This window comes from Triturus cristatus, chromosome 6 (genome assembly GCF_964204655.1).
Source record: "Triturus cristatus chromosome 6, aTriCri1.1, whole genome shotgun sequence".
Lineage (NCBI taxonomy): Eukaryota > Metazoa > Chordata > Amphibia > Caudata > Salamandridae > Triturus > Triturus cristatus.
The window spans coordinates 899,419,227-899,435,320 of NC_140589.1; the positions used below are offsets into that span (position 1 = coordinate 899,419,227).

At 41.9% G+C, this 16,094-nt stretch overlaps 1 protein-coding gene across 2 annotated transcripts in view; it reads right to left on the reverse strand.

The window, feature by feature from the left end:
• Positions 1 to 15,847, reverse strand: part of WASF1 (WASP family member 1) — a 365,875-nt gene extending 350,028 nt beyond the window's left edge. For both annotated transcript variants that reach the window (XM_085611549.1, XM_085611550.1), the window contains exon 1: positions 15,646 to 15,847. The gene's annotated coding sequence lies outside the window, so the exon portion shown is untranslated. The remainder of the gene's footprint in view (positions 1 to 15,645) is intronic.
• Positions 15,848 to 16,094: the final 247 nt, after the last annotated feature.

Below are 16,094 nucleotides of genomic sequence, written 5' to 3' on the forward strand. Positions count from 1 at the left end.
TGTCTGCTTTTTCCACAGGGAATCCTGTTCTTCTCAAAGGTGTCTTTTTCTCTTTTAATTTCAACTGCAGCTTGTCATAAGTTTGAACAGAGACTACTTCTTCTCGCTGCCAGTCATGCTTTGCTCTTTTGCATGTCAGTAGCTCTTCACATTGATCAGTATAATGCTGGACTTCAGTAATTTCAAGTTATTCATCTGAACTTTTCGATCATGTCTTTTTACTTTATCTTCACCAGTTCCAAAGAAATCTTCACACCCTTCGGGATTCACAATGGCAAACCTGATAAGTAGACTTCGTACCTTGTTCATTCGCCCCATCTACTCCTTCAGCTACTCTTACTGTTTTCATGCGAGCAACGTGGATCCATTGAGACACACCTGTAGACTTGACAGCGCTGTTAGTTGAAAATAAGATCTGGAAAGGGCCTTTCCACCTTTTGTCAAGACACGCTTTCTGAACATGCTTTTGGATAAATAAGAACAAAAAGAGAGCGAGGAAAAAGAGAGAAAACTTGTCCTCTTCCCCAATAACTTTAGCAAAACAAAGTGGACAAGTTTTTAGGTGATTTAGAGCAAACGTTTTTCGCTGTCACCTTATGAGAAACTTGAAAGGAGAGTACACAACTGTTGTAGAAAAACCCCTCACCCACCTACCTAGTAGGTGGCATTCTTCATCATTGGGGCCCAACTGGATTGCCTAGTACAACCCAGCTGTGCTGGAGCTCCAAGCGGACCCGATCGACGTTCTAGGTACTCCGGACCTTACTTCCCCTGACAAACGGTCAAGAGGGGATTTTACACATCGATCGGATACCAGAGGCATAACCACCTCGATACCCAAGTACTCTCAACTGAGATATTGTGAGTAAATCGCTATTACCCACTACACTCACAGCACACTTTAGGGTGTGTGCTGATATTTACACTTCACCTGGCCTTTACTATGTTTTTGCGGCCATTCACCATTTTTTCGGTCCTGACGAAAGCCTCTAGAACCATCTAGTAGGCTGAAACTAGTAGACCTTATTTACAAGGGATACCAAGGAAAATAATACTCCTTATTAGAGATCCCGTATATATTTTAACTCATGTCCTGGGACCCTTCTAATAAAAACTTTTTCTAAAAGGGCATTCCTTAGAGACATTTTTAACCCATAGCTACACCTCACATAGCACGTCACTTTCTGTTCCACTTCAAACATCCAGCTCCGCTGTAACTCAGGCGTCGCAGCACAGCTGGGTTGTACTAGGCAATCCAGTTGGGCCCCAATGATGAAGCATTCCACCTACTAGGTAGGTGGGTGAGGGGTTTTTCTACAACAGTTGTGTACTCTCCTTTCATGCTTTTGGATAACCACCCAATCCTCCGCATCCAGACCGTGGTGTATCTTTGTAGTCTTTATTGACATGTTCACCTGATAAGAGACCGATTTCACCATATCAGCCAGACCTTTTCAATAATCCAGAACCATGTCATCGGGTATTGAAATTAGAGCTGCTCAAGGTACAAATGCAAGTCTCACTGCTCTGCCCATCAGGATCTCATGGGAAGTCAAGCCTGTCTTGCTATCTGGAGTACTTCTCTAATTTATCAAAGCAAGAGGGAGTGCATCAGGCCACTTCAGACCAGCTCAGACACAGACCTTTGTCAGTTTATTCTTGAGTGCACCATTGGTACGTTCACTCAACCCGAGGATTGAGGTCAATACTACAATTAAATCTCTGCTTTAACTCAAAAGCTGTGAAGATTATTTGCAACACTTCATTCTTGAAGCATATGCTACGATCTGTTTCAATGGAAGTTGAGAGTCTGAATCTTGGAATCAACCCCCTAAACAACAATTTGGCAACTCTAAGTCTATCTGCGCTTCATGTGGGAAATGGAGAACAAGCAGAATATTACCAAGACATACTTCAAGCCACTACACTGTGGCATCCCAATATATTCTGCCTGCAATTTTGTAAATGAAAACACAAGGAGATGATGGACGGAGTGCTGAAACTTTTGAGAAACTCACCACCAGTCACAGATCTGGGTTTAATCCATCATCGTTCTTTAGCTCACTTTGCCACCCCAGTTCAGACCCAGCTATATGCAAATCAGGCTTTACCCCGTTACTTATGGGAACAGTCCAGCCCGAACTGCCAAGCCATGTCTTCCCTGTATCGGAAACAAGTATCCTAGGACCGGTTTCGGGGTTTCACCCCTTTTCTGCCAGACTAGGTTGAATCTAGTGGCAAAGTGAGCAAGAGATCCACGTCTGGGCATACCCTGCCAACTTAGGGCAAACAAAGCAAACACAAGGAGATGATGGATAGAGTGCTGAATCTTTTCAGATACTCCCCTCCCCCCACACAGCCACAGATTTGGGTTTAATCCATCATTGTTTTTTAGATCACTTCGCCACCCCAGTTCAGACACAGCCATGTGCAAATCAGTCTTGACCCTGTTCCATATGGGAACAGTCCAGCCCAAACTGCCAAGCCAGGTTTTCCCTGGACAGGTAATTTTATTCTGTGATCCTTTCTCAAACTGCTTTACCTAAACAATTATCTTATCTTCTCCTTTTCACTTCTTCTGCCTTGTTTTCAAAATAATCACTATTGTTTTTCACCAACATCAAGATCTCAATGGTGGTTTTTATCTGACAACACAATTCACTCTGTTGAATAGGACTGCTAATCTCTAAACTCAATCCATTTACGGCAGAAACAAAACCACTAGCTCCCTTTTTCTCTGCGTTTTCAACTATGATATGTTTCTTGAAAACATGCAACCTCTCATAATAGGAATGCACTGATTCTTTACCTTTGTGTGTCGTACTCAATTTATAACTTTTTCAGGAACTCGCTTTTTGAAATGCTTAATTACAGGTATTTCTGTTGCTGGTACATTATTAGGGACAAGTCTAGCTGGTTCTTGTGCTGGCCATCCAGCGATAACTTTACACTCTGACCACAGATCTTCAGGGATGACAATCTCAAACAAAATATTTAAATAACAGTGGGGAAGTGTTTGTCAATCGATGTTTTTCCTCATGCCACTGTGACAGATTTTTTCGCAAATTCGGAAAGTTATAAATAAAAAAGCATACAACTCAGCACTTCTCCACGGAACATGTACTAAATTCCCTCCATGTACTTCTCTTAAGGGGAAATTCTACGACTGAAGTTGTCTCCATTTCTGAATCTCTTGCAATATTCCTTGCATTTCCCTTAATCCCTTTCATTTTCTTTTTTATCTGCTATCCCTTTCTTCTATTTTTCTCAAGATTTCTTCAAATCATCCCAGTCTCTTGTTTTCTTAATTATATTTTTTATTTGAGCTCTTAGAGTAATCCAGCCCATTTCTTTAATCTCATCATGGGTTAAATCCGTTTTATAATTTTGCTTACATTTTTCATTTTCCTAAAGTCAACTTTTAACTCATCAGCTAATTTTTCCAATGTTTCATGAGTTTCATTAGCACACCTAGATCCTTCTTTTTCAAATACCTCATTTCATCAGCATTGTAATTCAATATCCAGTTGAAATCCACATTCCCCTGTAACATTTGACCAAATACGATTTTAATTGGAATACAAATTGATTTTGGAGATGGCTCTATCACCACCGCTCTTACAGGAGTAACCTGCATTTGATCTTATAGTACCCTGCTCCTTCTTGTACTAGGCACTGCCATTGTGACTATCTTCTGTCGGAGCACTCAGTACAATCCTAGTAGAGGCTTGTGCCATTCCTGTATCTCTCCCTGCATCTTATCAACCCCACGACAGTCTGGGTTGCTTTCGTCGACCTCTCCGTATATGGAGGAGGTCTAGAATTGATTAATTCACTTATGATTGATCATCATCCTCCGACTCCACATCCTTCTTTTTCTTATAGTTCTCTTTATCCTGCTCTTTTGCATAAACTATAGCAGGTAAAGTTTCTATACATTCAATATTTTCTCTCCCATCCTTCTCTTAGCAATCCAGTTTACTTTCTAGCCAACAACTGAATGACTTCCTCATGGTTTTCTCTTTCCTTTTCAGTTGCTATACAATCCCATTTACTGAGCGCCTCAAACTGAGTGGTACCTGACACAAATGTTGGTATTGTACATGGCTTGTCTTAGAAATTAGCTTATTATTAGCGTATTATTATTAGCTTATTAATATTTATGGTACTCTCTAACGAGATCTTTAAAACCTCAATTTGTGCAGTATATGTATTCCACTCGGAGATCCAGGTACATGTGTAATACCCTACGTCTACCATCATTTCATATGCTGGGGTTTCTTCACTCTGTAAAATTTCCCCATATCTTGCTATCTCCCTTTTTGATTTCGGTATAGTAACTATACCACCTATGTTTTACACCTAACAGACTCGAAACAAATTAACAATCACAATAATACTCTATAAACAAGCAACAGTCAATAACAGTGGGCTTAAAGGTCAACCTATCATAAGGTGACTATGCTAGCAACCAACCAAATCACAGTGTGGCTCCCTGGCTGATTAACCAATCACAGTGTGATTTCTTCGTGAAGGGGAAAATAATTACAGAGCCACTTTAAATCATTTAAAATTAATAAATCCCTTTGTCTGCTTTCCCTTGAAAGGAATAAAAGTCAGTATTTGTATAAAACATTCAATTGCAAACCACAGAGTTTTAAATACGAGAAATAAAAAAAAGAGAGATCACAACAATCCTACAAACTTTCTTGCTAAACCAATCCTGACCAGCAGAAATGTACCTCCAAGTCAATGTACCTCACCCTGTGCACTCAGGGAGAAGCAAAAAAACCCATGTTAAACTTTCAAACATGAAATGAAAATTTGTTAATTCAGAATCCCTACAAATGTGTAAGCAGAACCGTGCTCTACACACCACAATACACACAAATAATTAATATCTCGAATGCTTGGATTTACGACGTATCAGATAGCCAACTCTTGTTCAAACCAATAACACATCAATCTTCAAATTACTTCACAAATATGAATATTATAAATAATACATCTTCACAAAAGTACTCAATCCACCAATAGAACCCATGATCATCATCACATGTCCAAATAGCTCAACAAAGAAATAGAAATCCATCTTCACAAATCATGCTTTAAAACACATTCATCAACTACATTTTTACCTAGTCATACTTACACTCCAATGTAATTTAGGAATGTAAAGCCAATACAGCTAGTCACTTCCCAGAAGGATCCATCATAGGAAAATTGACAAATTTCCAAAAACTGGTTTCGCCTTCGATTTGGGCATAAATGGTTCACAAACTACAAACATCTTTCTGGAGACACTTAATTTGGAGGCGCTTTTAAGCTACCTGCCCTCTGCTATCACACTTTATGGGAGCCAACCCACAATAACCTTCTGAACCCCAATTTTAAGGAACTCAAAATATTACCATAGGCAGTTCAGCTCAGACAATCTTCCCGTTGATCTAGCAGTAACAAACTGCCCTCTTCATCAATATCACAAACTCAACTGAGTAAAATCATAATTAGAAACTGTGACCACTCAAGAACTTATTTCTATCTCAAGATTAAGTTTAAAAAGTCTTAGTAAAAAATTGTTAAATAAAGCATTAAAGAGTAATTGCATAATCTGCCATTAAGGTTCAGATTCAGAATAACAGATCATAAAGAGACCCTAGTTAGTCAAGAAAAATCTCCCTAAAGTCTAAGGGTCAAACTCATAAACAGTACTAACAGCATCCTAAGTGAGGAAATCTCAAAATAATCGGAAAGAATTTCAGGAGAAAAGTGGAGAGTCGCCCCCTATCTATCAAAACCGGTTGCATCAACAAATCAAAAACAGCTTCTTATATCTGAAAGGCTCTTAAAACTGACCCCGTTTTTAAGGTAAGAGAAATCTTATGCTTGATTCCTCAGCAACTGCACTCTGGAGATGTACAACACAATATGAAACATTTTATTAACAAAAGCTCATAGAATTATGTTTTTCTGCATTCCTACATCGGAACTAGCAATGGAAATCCTTCAACATTATACATCATGTATATAGTGTAAAGTTTAATTTAAAACACTTGCTTTGTAACACTAGTGTTCATTTACGTCATAGGACTCTGTTCCGCAGAAGTGGTTGGAAGAGAAGACGCACAGCGTTTAACTGACTGGGACGAAGTGAGCAAAATCAAGATAAGCAGAACACCAGAACCTGCATCCATCTCAAAATAGCAATGTCTCGCACGAAAAATGTGCAGTAACTATACTACATTGTTAATCACTCTTCTAAATGAGATAACAATAACATTTTAAGTGCACAATCATTCGTTTATAGGTTACGTCATACGATTTATTTAACTTACTAATTTACACAAATTATTTGTCACCCAAAATTGCACATCAGAAAAAAACGTTAACAGTTGTACCGATTTGGCAAAGAATGTAGAATTCCTTATAGATTCTAAAACTGCATCTTTACTGACAGTCTTTGTACTGAGAAACTTACACTGCCTTCTGGATTCTACTACGGTTGTGTTTCAGATTTTTATGTCAACCTACCATCCATACCAAGACCTGTCTGTCTCATCTGAACACAGGCTCAACTAAGATCTGAACTTTTTCTAAGGACTGTCCTAGTTGTTCAAGTCTTTCTATTTTATGTTGTATTACGTGCACGTTTTGTGCAGCCGTTTAGTGAACATCCTGTGCAAGATTTTATCCTGTGTAAGCCTTTACCATGTCCAATAAAATGTGAGACTTTATCCAGTCCTTTCCGATCCCACTTAGTATAAGCCTTTACTCTGTCTTGTCCTGTGTAGGATTCTTCAACATGGCTGATGGCCTGTCCTGCTCTTCCTTATTGGGAGAAGAGGTGTCCAAAAAGAGACAGCTAAATATACTTTAATAATTACCATTTATTTCCTGCTCTGGCTGAGGAACAAGTACAAGTATGAAATATTTGTACAGCTCCTAGTCCAGCATCAATGTCCCTGGAGGGTATTCCAGTAAAATGTGTGAATATAAAGGGGGACAGTTTGCTTTCTACTCTTCAAAAGAAGATGCTGCCAGGTTGTGTCTTGGACACAATAATCTTTGCAGTATGTTATAGACCTGAAGTAGTCAGTAGTTATTATGGGGGTGGTGTGGACGAGCCTGGGAGGTCAAGAAGAAAAAAAGATCCAAAACTGAGGTTTGAGGGACAACAGTCAGTAAGGAGGGCCTGGGTGTCAACATGCAGTGAGCAAGCCGTGATTAGGAACTATGAACAAGAACTAATTCAATGCCCAACCTAAGTTACACAGGGTGGCCATGTTCATAACCGTGATCATGTGATCAGCCGCAATGAATGGTGCATAGATATGCATAGATATCATACAATATTGGAAAATGAGGGAAAGTCATTATCAGAACAGAAGTGAGGATGATGGAGATATATTTGAGGGCCACTTCCATGAAGTTTGGCCACCAACAGCCATAATGTAGAGAGTTATGTAGATTGAAAAAGAGGCGATAAATGAGTGATTTGAACACTAGCCACTCAGTGCTCTTTGAGAAGAAAGGATGTTGAGGTACTGTGTGCTAAATTAATGAAGAGAAGGATTCATTTAGAGTATTTAAGGTAAACAGGGTAAGAGCCTCAAAAGAAGGGGTGGACAAACCCATAACACATTTTCAGAATAGCAAAATCACGTGTTGGCATGCACTGATTCTATATGAAACTCGGGTACATGATGAGTGGTTATTTTGAAAATCTTGCATGATCTAGCCTGCCAACATCTGAGTTCAATACCGATGCCCGAGATTAAAGAAGTGTTTATGTTTTTTGTTGGTGAGATGAAGGATTTTGATGGAGAGTCCTAGAAGTTCCCTGGAAGAAGCTATGACAAGTCCCTACAGCCTCCTGATATTCTGAAGATCATTCACACAAAACCTGTTTGTAGCTCACACCTGAGAGGATCAAGAGAACTGCTGATGGAACGTTAAATTTGTGCAGGAGGCAATGTGGACTGATGGGGACACTTTTTCATATTTGGTGTCACAGTGGTAGGGTGCAGATTTTCTGAAAACAGGTTCTTGTCCTCATAAAGGGCATCTGGTTCCTTGCTGTGCTTTTAAACCCATGTAGCTGACTCTTGGGGGGGGGGTGATTACACTAAGGCATGTTAAACATTAATGGCCTAACCACTGCTTCCTGCTATTATATTCTATTGTGTAAAAATGTAGTTGCTTGCAGATATTATGTGCTCGGGCAATCTTCAAATTACCACCCCTCAAGTTTGTTTTAAAGGTTTCATGACAAGTACCAATTGGAGTACTATCCAAATTTCATGTACAATGTGTTTTTGCTTACTGCATTATGATTCCAATAAGCTGCATTATGTCCCTATCCTCTCTTGGTGACTAATAAAGGAATCGGTTGACTCTGTGTACACTTGTTGTATGTTGGGAAGGAAAATGCTATCACTGTGAGTCTGGAGACAAAATTAGGAAGGAAAATAGAAGGTTCAAACTCTAGTGACTATGTTTAAAGTTCCTTTGCGGAAAAGGCTGAAGTCATATTATTGTTTATGGTTTTTCTTTTTTTGCAGGGCTGTTATGAGTCACACATGTGGATGGTTAGGTGTAGCCTGGACGAATAACATGTCCCTGCTCATATTATTATTAATCGGAGGTCCAAGTCTAATCTTTGATATGCTAGAAAATTTACAGAAGGTAATGTGCTAGTTTAATATTTTAATGAGGATACCACCTTTTAATCTTTATATAACTGCATATTTGAAGAGTGGATTAAAATAGTAGAAAAAATTAACAATGACCATTTATGCATAGAGCTGCACATATTGGTCACCCTGTGTTTAGAACCCAGCCTCACCTATGATAGCCCTGGGCTTTCTAACAATATTGAGGGCCTCATTACGATGGCGGTTGGACGAGTGTACGACACCATCGTTTCAGGCATGAGACCATCCGACAAGGAGTCAGCGGTCCAGACAGCCCAATTATGATACGACCGCCGTGCAGGCTGTCGTAAAATACTTTTTACTATTGCGGTTTGTGCAACAGCCCAGGAAAAGGCCAGCTGCACAAGCGGTAATGGTAAAAGCCATTTAGAAAACATCCATGCACCGTGTGCCAGGCACCATATGTGGCCCCCTGGCCACTTAGCAGTGACCCACAGGGGACGAGGGACCTGCTGGGGGCCCTAAAAGTCACTTTCCGACAGCATTTTCATGGCAGTGGAACCACCATGAAAAGGCTGTCAGAAACTGACATTCCAATTCCTATAGTGGTGCCTCCACAGGGACCACCTCCATTGTAGGGATTGGGCTCTGACTGCCACCCTAAAAGGCTTCTTGAGCCTGTCGGAGGTGGCGGTTTCTCCCACGCCCAAATAGCTCCGACCGCTAGTACTGTAATATGGCGGTTGGACCGATCCGCCTGATATCCAGGGTATCACCAACGGCCTGTCGAGGGCAGTCCGACCGACATCGTCCTCTGATTCTCAAACACCCGGTGCTAGTCTTCAAATACTGGTAAACCCATGCATTCCTCTGCTCCCTTACCCAATGTCCCAGATACGTCACCATCCAAGTGATGGTGTAAAAACAGGGTGCAGACAACTGAAGATACCTAGCCCACTTCCCTAAATAGAAGAAAAAAATAAAGGATTCAAACCCACCACTGAATATTTGCGTAAGCACATGCGATTGTTCACAGTTTCTAAAGAAAATTTTAAATATTGCTAACTTAGTTAGCTTCTTAATCGTTTACCTACATATTGTCTACTTAGAAAATAACTTTCTAAACTGTCAGCCAGGTTTAGTTGCCCATCAAGTTTCTTCTCAAGAGTACTAAGACTAAAAGATACATGTTTCACACTGCCAACTAAATTGCAGCACACCGCAAAGGAAGAAAATACACACGATCATGTGAAAACATAAACAATTGTGGGTGCCATAAAGTTCTAATCTTAAAAATGAAGAATGGCATACAGTAGCAACTTTAGTTTATGTTTTTCCACTTTTATATTCCCACAATTACTACCTACTCTTTTTGCATGTGATAACGGCAAATGATTTTGCCCATGTGATGTCATTGTGATTATAGTGAGCCACTGAAACAGTGTAATCGCATCACTCATATTGGTATTTCAACTAAAGTTTAAATGCAGGCAAGGAAGGAAAATGTGGAATAATCAAGTTACTGCATATTTTTCTTTGAAACGATGTTACCAAAGAAACATAAATGAGCTCATCAAAGCAATGGCAACAGTTCCCGCAAAGCTCAGATCCCAATGGATTTAACCAAACCAAAGTAGTGTAAAAATATAGATAACTTTAATGAACAAATAGCAATTCAAACGAAAATGTGACGGATTACAAATTACTGCTGCAAATTTAGCCTGTATTAGCGCTAATTGGATTTCGGAGATAGAATGATAAACAGATGTGCCTAAAAAGGTATTTGAATAATGAAACACTGCCATATTATTCGGGAACAAAACGCAGAAATAAAATGGCAAAAAAAACAAAGAGCTGGAAATGATGACCCGTAGGAGTCAAGGTTCACATTTAAATATGTTTTAATAGTGATTTATAAAGCGCTATATGTTGCAGAGCCGCTTCAAAGGTCTGAACAGTGGGGCTGAGAAGACTCAAGAGGGAAGGGTGATAATGATAAATGCAAGGAACCACCTCAAAAGGGAGGAAACGATGTAACCGAAATCTGGTTCAATTCACAGTCCAAGTGGAACATTCCACAACCAGAAAGGGATGAAAGAAGCAGAAAGGTCCCTACCTACAATCGAAGGAAGATACTGGAAACCAAGAAGGAGGGAAGGAGGGGAAAACAGAGCAAGAATTACCTGGTGTTCTGAAGTAGGATCTGGGAAATTCTTAGAGTACACTTTCAGGTAATGCTTTGCAGTAAAATATGGTTCTCAGTTCCTTCCCGTCTTTGAAGTTGTCCTGCCGATGCCAGAGTTCCAGGGATGATTGTTACAAGATGAAAATTGACAAATGTTCAGCATATTCCTACTAGGTCTTTTTTACTAAACTGTGCCATGGTAATCCTGTAGTCCAGTGTCTATCAAGGTGTAAAGGCTTGTAGTTTGAGGACAGTTTCGACAAGTATTTTAAGCCATGGGTCCTGTATTCTCTATGGGTAGACCAGTTCAACTTGAAGGTTATCCTTAGTTTGATGAGAAGCTAATAGATGTTGAGGTGTTTTGAGGCGATGTGCCCTAATCTAAAGACCTGTTGCAAGTCTTGCAGCCAAGTTCTGGACAAGTTGAACATTTATGTGAAGGACAATATAAATACTATTACAATAATCAAGCCAAGACAATACCAGGACCATATGAGATCTACTTTGTGTCAGAAGCTTAATTATTGTGTCACTTTGCTGAGTACATTGGGGTGGAAGCATGCACTGCTTGTCTGCATTCATTTGGGGAGTAAAAAACATTTTATGATCAAAGACTATACCTAGGTTTTTTGCTTTGCATACTCAAGATGGTGGTTCTCCCTGTGAGTTGGGCCATTTGGCCGGGAGATGAATCAAGTCAAGGTGGACTACATCACATTGGGTTCCAGCCAGAGGCCCACAAATGGATCACATCCTTCTCACAGGACGAACCCAGAGAATCCGACTACCACCCCTCACTTCCCAACCCAAGGGCACCATCTGTGGTGTCCCTCAAGGTTCATCCATCAGCTCCACCCTGCTCAACACTTACATGACGCCCCTGGCCAACATCATCTAAACCCATAGCCTCAACATCATTTTCAACGCAGACTACACACAGCTCATCCTTTCGCTATCAGAAGACCCCTCCACCACTAGGACCAACTTCCACAACTGCATGACGATTGTCGCCGAGTGGATGAAAACCAATTGCCTCAAGCTAAACCCAGAAAAAACAAAAGTGCTGCTTTTTGGGAACAATACCTCTCCCTGGAATGACACTTGGTGGCCTTCATGAATTCGGACCCGAACCCACACCGACAGGCCACGCCTGCAAACTCTGCATCATCCTGGACAGCAAACTCACCATGAAATGCCAGATCAATGCAGTCTTCTGCACCTGCTCCCAGAACTTCTTCATGCTCCAAAAGATCTTCTGGTGGCTCCCCTGCAGCATAGGGAGAACCGTCACTCAAGCCTTACTCACCAGTCGGCTGCACTACAGCAACACGTTCTATGCAGGAATCACCACCCAACTCCTGAAGAGACTGCATACGAGTCAGAACGCAGCTGACAGACTCATCCTCGACCTCCCCAAATGGATGCACATCACCCACCACCTCAGGAACCTCCACTGGCTCCCCTTCCAAAAAAGATGCCATTTCAATATGCTGGCAAATGCCTACAAAGCCCTTCATGACCAAGGACCAGCATAAATCAACCACCGCCTGAACTTCTACCATTCCTCCAGACACCTGCTCTCCGTCTCCCTTGCCCACACTCCCCGCATCCGACGAAGCTAGAGTGGAGGAGAAGCCTATTCATATCTCGCCACCAGGACCTGGAACAACCTTCCTCCTCACCTCTGAACAGCATCCTCTTTTCCGGAATTCAGAAAGGGACTCAAGACCTGGCATTTCGACTATTCCCAGCAAGATCCTAGCGCCTGGATACCCTCCCGGTGATTAGCCATGCTCTATAAATCCAAGTTGATTGAAAAAATCCATGTTGATTGCAGAAGATTAGATATTCAGTTTTAGACCTTTTCAGGGATAAAAGTACTTGATCTCATTCACGCCAGAATGGAAATGAAGCATGAGGTGATGTCCCTTCTTGAGGTTGTTCTCTTGAATTCGTACCAGGATAGGAGTATCCTTAGCATAACTCTGGTACAAAATCATGAATTTTTCTATGATATCTGCCAACCGGAGGGCATAAGCACTGAATAGCCACGGTGACAGAGACAAACCATGGATGAGACATTTGCACACACTTCTTCTGCTCTGAGGCCAAACATTTAAAGGTGTATTTTGGGGAACCTTGTGTTCTAGCAAAGCCTATTTGCTATGGAAGGCATTCAAGCTATTCGATGCCAGTTTACAAAAAGATTTACACGTCACTGTCATTCAAACCAAAACGTATACCAGAAACATGTGCACATCGCAGTGACCTGTCCAGCACATTTTGTATTGTGGCCTTTAGCGTATAGCCTACCCTTACACCGCTCACTATTATTAACTAGGAGCATGTAAACTCACCAAGTAGTTGTTAGCATCAAAATTAAGTGTTGAATTGGTTAAAACGCAGTTATGACCCCTAAAGCCTCGTTTTCAAAGATTGTGAGAGAAAAAGTAGCAGGAATTACAAATTGTTTTCTGTATGGAAAGCTTGACACTTTCACTCCAGTGGAACAGTGGTTAATTTTTGGCAGAGTACATCAGTTGTTTTCACGGTACCTTGCCTCTATATGTTCTAGTTCTATAAAGCGCTTTAACGCTACATCTAGCTACTAATCGCAAGTAAGCTCCAGTCACCAATAGTTCTTTTTCAGTAAACATTTAGCAATGACGACCAATACTTAGAACTGACTTAGTAGAAGCCAAACTCGGCAACAGAAAGTGGTACCAGGGCCGGAAAGAAGACAATCCCTACACCAATTGTGGGTTTAGAGAGTCACATCTTCTTGTATTAATGAATAATATATATTTCTGAAACATGACAACAAAACGTTCTTAAAGCAAAAGCGTCACACCAATCACAGACTGTTTACAACTTTACATCATTACAGTTCCCCCACTTCATTATAGACTCATGTACCACGCCATCTCAGTTCCCTGTCAGGTGGACTGACTTTTCTGAGCCATAAAGCTCAATCCAAGTTTTCTTACCTCAAACACCTCATCGTGAACATCCAATGCAACAATTCTAACTGGACCAAATTATTACGGGACGAGGCTCCCTAAGGGGTATCCCCTTGCCACGCGTATGGGAGACAATCTCACACACCGCTCCAACAAAGGCAAAATGATGTAATGCAAGAGATAAAAGGGAAACCTTTGAACGATTCCTTACCCCAGCCGACAAGTTTACCTCATCACTACGAATATTTAATTCACCTTTCAAGTAACCATGCCGCACACATCTCTGGTGATCGTAACGGGTACAGGATCAATCAGGAAAAAATTGACCAGTTCACTGACCCAGCGATCAGTACTCCATCCCGGGATCAGCGGTGTAGCTTCCACTCGTGCAGCGGCACCAGGGTCCAGAAGCCTTAAGGGCCCATTGAAGCATAAGTGTTGCTGTATTTCAAGGTTAAAACAGCGGCCGGGGCCAAATACCTTTATTGCCCTAGAGCCCATGAGCTACGCAACAGACGCTAACCCATCCCAGAAAGCTAAAAACTCTTGTGAGGGTATTCGTCCTGTGAGACACACCTACGGAGTCCACCCCTAATATAGCCATCAAACTGCCCCTAAATGCACGGCCCTTCCCACGTCTCCCCCACCCTCCACCGACAGGGGGATATTCACTAATACGAGACTACACGCTGAAAAACACCTGTAAACAAATATTAAACTGTGTAAAAATTGTGAGAATGTATTATGTTAAGTGTATTACAGTCTCACGAGCTAATAATCTTACTGACCTTTTACCAGAGATCGTCAACTCCTGAACTGGCCTGGTTCATGCATACATTATTCAGACTATAAACCATAATAATAATAATAATTGCTGTCAATGTGAGTCACGAAAAAAACGTTTAATTGGCTCAGGCGTGACGGGAAGTAACATTAGCTCACGCACAAAGGCAAACAAAAATACATCAATTGTACTACACAACAATTTTTGAGATATTGACCACAGACAGAAAGAGCGCCCTGTCTTTCCTTTCCAATGGGAAGGCACATAAAATCCCACACAAGGAGCTTTGTTTATACCCCTGCATCTGGCAGGAGGAGGCTGCAGGTGGGGTTGAGTGCACTGTGCCGGATCTGAGAGATTCGGCAGCTTTTGAAACCGATTCCACTTGTCATGCAATGTAGGACAACACCCAGCAGGTGCAGGTCGGGCAGGGAGAGAGGAGGAATGCACCTTCACGGCGGGAGGACCGGAAGCTGCCATAGAGGCAGCAATTACAGCAGGCGTGTAATTGAAAGGAAATAAGTGATTACCCTCCGCAGAGAGCTGCCACTGACACAATCAACAGAATGCGTGCATTGTACATACACACAAGTGGGGACGAAGCTGAGAGGCACAACCACGAATTTCTGGTTTACGGCACATAGCGATGTGACAGGGCCCCGGCTCCAACACATTTTTTTTCTATACATTGTATTCATTCTTGATCAGTCTGCTACTGTGCAATGCAAAGGCCTCTCTAGCACTGTGCAGTGGCCTCTGTAGTGTGCAATATATGCACTGCCTCTCTGGCAGCATGCAGTCGATCTGGTACTGTGCAGTCAGTGAATGATAGGTGGAACTAGCTGGCGGTGCTGGCTTTGGCTCCAGGCATTGTAGCTATTGCTAGAGTTTGGGGCAGTCAGTCAGTCAATGCTCGGGCTGCACAGATCGCCGATCTCGTTCAGACCCCGCAGCCCTGCAGGTGTCAATGAAGTGGAGACTAGAGGGGGCGGATCCTTTCCGTGCCTCTCCCGGGTAGAGGATAGTCCCCCGAGTCATTAATAATACATAATAGGCTCTTACCGTAACGTGTGTCCTCTACTGCCTCGTCTACGTCAAACAGGGGGTATACGGGGCTGGGTTCACGAGCCTCATTCCATCACCCTCACCACCGCCGGGTTGCCGGGCTCAGGCTCGGCACAACAAACCGGCGGCTCCGAGCGCGCGCACGCGGATGCTGTCCACCACGCTCGTGCTTGACGACATGGATCACGCGCTTCAGCTGAGTCTACGCGGGCGCGTTCTGGAGACGGAACACAGAATTGGCTGAATTACCTGGGGGTGGTGATTTGAAAGCAGCATTTAAAATAACGCGCCTAGTTGGTATAGAGCTCGTAGCTCTCCCCTCTGTTTCTCCGTCTATGCACAGCATCTGTAGAACAAATAACCTCCTGTTGTGATTGCAGCTTACGGTTTTATGCAAGGATGGTGCCAGTCTCCTTTCCTTTTCCTACTATTGATGGTACAGCCCG